Below are 5,312 nucleotides of genomic sequence, written 5' to 3'. Positions count from 1 at the left end.
GACCGGGAAGCTGGGCCAATGGTACAGATGATGCCAGTGTTCCGGGCTGTAATGGGTGCAGAGTCGATATCCAGGCGGCACATGTGCTCCAGGAATGTGTCAGCCATGGCTGCGTGCAGCTGCTGGGTCTGAATGAAGGCAGAGCCCACTTCACTGTGTTGCTTCGACATGGCTTCTGTGGTTCTCCGCGTGGCTCGGCTCGCGCTCAGATGCTGCTACAGGAGGATATGTAGGACGCGCAGCTGCTCTGCCAGATGGAAAGAATTTTTACAGAAAAATATATTTCAAGAGTCAACAGACACATGAAGAAATGCTCAAAATCACTGGCAATAAGGGATATGAAAATCAAAACCACAACGTGATAACATCTTGTTCCAGTAGAAGTGGCAAAGTTTAACAGAACAGCAAGTAATAAATGTTGGAGATGATTAGGTGAGCTAGGAACTATTATACATTGTCGATGGGACTGTATAATCGTACAACCACTCCGGAAAGGTAGTTTGGCGTTTCCTCAGAAAGCTGAACATGGAAATTCCATATGATCCAGCTATTCCATTACTTGGAATATTCCCAGAGAAAACCAGAACTGATGCCCAAATGGAGACTTGTACACCAATGTTCATAGCAGCGTTATTCACCATTGCAAGAATATGGAAACAGCCCAGATGTGCAACTACAAACGAATGGATAGAGAAGTTGTGGTACATTCATACAGTGGAATACATGCATGCAGAAACAATGATTTTGTAAATTACTCCCTAACTTGGGAGGGACTGGAGAGCATTATGCTGAATGAACTAACTCAGTGCCACAAGGAAAAATACTGTATAAAACCATTATTGTAGAATGAGTATGAGGATCCAAGGGTGGGGGAGTGGAAGGAGAGGGGTGAGGATGGGCAGGGGTGTGGGGTGTTAATCATCATATTACACAAGTCATTGGGTTGGGGGTGAAGGAAATTGGAAGGATTTTGTTTGAAAAATAATGTATTCAAACTTTGTAAATAAATCAGTATAAAAATTTTAAAAGGGGAAAAAAGAAGGCTGGAGGAAGACTCACCTGACATACTTTTAGCATTTTATTAGGAGGAGCCTTGGAAAGTGAGAGTTGATGAAGGACAGGAAAACTGTTTGTGAAATCGATTGACACAACAACTAAAACAAAGATTAAGCATTTGTGAGGGTGGCATGGGATCAGACATGACTTCATTCAGTCACATGACAGAACTGTGATCATAACCAATTCAAGGACACCTAACAATAAAAGCCTCTTCTAACATCCTGCGTATATTGAGCTTCCTCTAGCTTTTGCGCATTTTTCTATTTGTAAACTTGGCTCACAATAGAGCAGAGTTCAGAATTGTTGTACATAGGGTCTCTATGAGTTGCAAGCATTTTGAAAGCACATAACAACAACAACAACCCCTCATAGGGGCTACCTTAGCCACTCCTTGGATTTTTTTTATCATTCAGTTAAGTATATATTTAGTTAAGACTTTTCTTCCTATTTATAAATCATACTTTCTAATGGGTACTGAATGCATCTACTTGGAAGTCTTACTGATATTACAAACAAAAAAAATGTGAACTATTCATCCTCATCTCCTCTCAAACTTATTCCTCTATGTTCTACAAATGTTGTTGCTGTTGTTAGGTGCTGTCAAGTCAAGTAAGACTTATAGCAACCTTATGAACAATAGATATGAACCTTATCCTATCTTGCACCATTCTCACAATCTCTAACATGCTCAAGTCCATTGTCACAGTGAATCGATCAATCCATCTTGTTAAGGGTCATCCTTTCTTTCTCTGACTCTATGTCTATTCTTTTCCCAAGGACATTTTTTATATCTTTTTCCAAGGACTGGTCTCTCCTAATAAGAAGGTCAAAGTATATTAGACAAAGTTTCAACATCCTTGCCTCTAAAGGACACTTTGATCAAAAAGAAATGTCATTACCCTCCTTCTTCATCCCCTTATCCAGATTGTACTCTTTCCCTCAAACTATACTGCCTTTTCTCAAAAAGTTGGAAATAGAAATAGCATTTGACCCAGCAATTCCACTACTGGAACTAGACCCTAAAGAAACTAGAACTGCCACCCAAACAGGTACATCCACATCCATGTTTATTGATGCATTGTTCACAGTAGCAAAGAGATGGAAGCAATCCAAGTGACCATCAAAAAATTAATGGAGAGGGAAGCTGTGGTATATTCACACATTAGAATACCATACAGCACTGAAAAACAAGGAATTCATAAAATATTATATAAAATGGGTGGTCCTGGAAGACATTATGCTGAAATATCTCAGTCACAAAAGGATAAATATTGCATAATACCACTGTTATTAAACAGGACAGACAGGGGGGTTGGGGAAAACTAAGAAAAGAGGGCATAAATAATGAACACTGCATTTAAATTGATGAGGGAAAGAACTGTCTAAAAGAAATATATGATTAGGTATTATTAGCTTGAGAACAGTGCAGAATAAGAGGTGTATAGTGAAGAGGACGGGGGGGTGCTGGAGGGAGGGAGGAAATTGTGCAACAATGAAAGAATCTTTTTAAAGAGAAAAGAGAACTGGAGGAATTAGGGAGGAAAATGTGCAAAAATGAATTAATGTAAATCCACATTTTCTGTAAACTTTTGTTAAAATATCAATAAAAGTATTTTTTTAAAAAAAATATACTGCCTTAAGGGAAAATCAATTTATATGATTCCTAGAAATGGACTTTTTTAGTCCAACAAATCAAAAGTTATTAATATCAAGCTAGAACCAACTCATAGTTGGCCTATCAACAGGTTTCCAAAGCTCAAAATCGCACAGAGATTGTCCATCTTTCTCTCACAGAGCTACTGGTGGATTTGAAATGCTAGAGAGGTGTAGGCTTGGAGTTAGCAGTGCAACCCCCTACTAGGACACCAGAGCTAGCTGATCTCACTGCCACTGAGTTGCAACCAACGCCAGCAAGTTTTCTGAGGCTGGACAGTGACTGTAACAATGAATTCTAGCTTCTCTGAGGTCATTAGGGTGGTGTATAGTAGAGCAAGGTTCATATCTGTTATTCATAAGGTCACTATGAATTATAATTAACTCAACAGCACTTAATAACAAGAAGTGTTTGCTCATCTTTCTATCGTGGAACTGCTGGTGGATTCAAACTTCCAAAGAGTATTTACCTTTAAGTCAACAGTTCAACTCACAACTAGACTATGCCACTGAAGTGTCCCTTTCGCCAAGAATAAGGATTGTATTTCTACCTTCAAATATTGATTATGTTGATTATGATTGCACAACAAGTGGATATAAATAGTGCCACTGAATTGTTCTCCAAAGAGTTCAAATAGTATTTTATTACATATATTTTTGCCACAATAAAAAGTGGTTTTGAGTGATTTGTCTTATGTATATGACAAAGGAAAGCTACCTAGCCCAAAATCTTAAAAATAAAAATCTGGGACATCACATCAGAGCAAGACCCAGAATTATACTCACTTACCTCTCCAAAATATCTAAGAATGATATCCAACCAGCTGCAATGGAAGAGAAGACAGGCACACGAGTTTGTCATTAGCACCTCCTAAGACTTGAGGGTTGCACTGTTGGGACCTTGTCACTTTCTTAAGCCTTTTCCCTGAGCAATACATCCCAAAAGCACTCCTGGGTCTTTTCCTATCCCTGATGAAAACTGTCCTGCCTGCATCAAACTACAGGACATGATAGAGAAACAGGCCTACCACAGATAGGCAAAGGGAGAGACCCCATCTTCCTGCCCCTCAAAGGACAACCAGGAAAGAAGCTTGCCATAGGAAACAGGGAATAGAATAGAGTTGTCCATTGATAATTAGCAGGGGAAATTGCCACTGGGACTGAATCAAGGGCAACACTTAAAGTCTGCAACTTACTAATAGCGTCAAAAATATAAGAAACTGTCTATAGCTTATTCAGATACAATAAAAACAGCCTCACAAATACCAGTAAGCCTTACCTATAAGATAATGAAGCAGCAGGAAGCTTCAAACATTACGAAAAAAACAAAACAAGTCTTCTTCTAAAAAATGTAGACAAGTTTGTAGACCCAATGAATATTCCAGAGACAGAGAATTAGAAGAAATATATCAATGTGGAGGTATATGAACTGTCACTAAAGAAGTTACAAATAATAGAATAATTGAAATAATAAGTAGATTGTTGTTGTTATGTGCCGTAGAGTCAACTGCAACACATAGCAATCCTACATACAACAGCCCTAAACCCTGCTCTAGCCTGTGCCAATCTCACTGTCTCTGACACACCCATCCCAATAATCCCAGTCACTGAATGAATCCATCTCATCGGGGGTCTTCCTCTCCTGTGCTGTCCCTCCACTTCCCAAGCATGACATCCTTCTCCAAAGATTCTTCCCTCCTTACAATATATCCAAAGTATGTCAGACAAAGCGTAAGAATCCTTGCCTCCAAGGAGCAGCCTGGTTTAACCCTCTCCAGGATGAACCTGTTCGTTTTCTTAGCAGTTCATGGTATATTCAATACTCTTCTCCAACACCACAGCTCAAAGGTCCCTTCTATCCTCCCTAGTCATTATCCAGCTCTCTGATGCATAGCAAGTGATTGCAAGGACCATGACCTGTATCAGGCATACCTTAGTCTCCAGAGTGACATCATTGCTCTTCAGTACTTTGAAGAGGACCCTAGCGGCAGACTTTCCCACCACAATACATTTTTAATTTCCTGGCTGCTGTTGCCAGGAGTGTTGACTGTGAAGTCAAGCAAACTAAAGCTGTTAAGAATCTCAATCTCTCTACCATACATTCTGATGAGATACAAGACATTTTTTTAAAGTCATTACAAGAACAAGAGTGTAGAACCAACACAAGGCTAGTTGTTGTGATGTAATGTCAAGTCAGAACTGACCCATAGTGATCCTCTAGTGAGTTTTCAGAGGAAATAAGTCACTCAGGAAAGATTGTCCATCTTTCTCCTTCTGAGAAGCTTGTGGATTTGAATCACATATATTTGGGTTGCCAGTACAACTCCTTACCACTAGGCCACCACAGCCCCCCCACATAGGACAGTAAACAACAGAAATGCATGGAAATGCAATCCAGAATATCAAGACTGAAATAGTAATTTTTCAAGATGCTAGAGGGACAACAATGCAAAATAGATAAGATGGAGCAGAGAGTCAATAAGCTAGAAGACAAGAACCTTGAGGAGAACTTACTAGAAGGAAAAAAGAAAGAGAAGACAGAATGAAAAGGAAGAAAACACAAGAATCATGTACGATAACATCAAATGGAATAAATATGT

At 39.3% G+C, this 5,312-nt stretch overlaps 1 pseudogene; it reads right to left on the bottom strand.

Annotated features, from left to right (window-relative positions):
• The window catches only part of LOC102863074, a 1,588-nt pseudogene extending 1,418 nt beyond the window's left edge, over nt 1–170 (bottom strand).
• Nucleotides 171–5,312: the final 5,142 nt, after the last annotated feature.

The sequence above is a fragment of the Elephantulus edwardii genome, unplaced genomic scaffold (genome assembly GCF_000299155.1).
Source record: "Elephantulus edwardii isolate Elephantulus edwardi_28Jun2011 unplaced genomic scaffold, EleEdw1.0 scaffold00310, whole genome shotgun sequence".
Classification (NCBI taxonomy): domain Eukaryota; kingdom Metazoa; phylum Chordata; class Mammalia; order Macroscelidea; family Macroscelididae; genus Elephantulus; species Elephantulus edwardii.
Note: the sequence above shows the minus strand (reverse complement) of the source record. Positions and strands in the feature narration are given on the sequence as shown.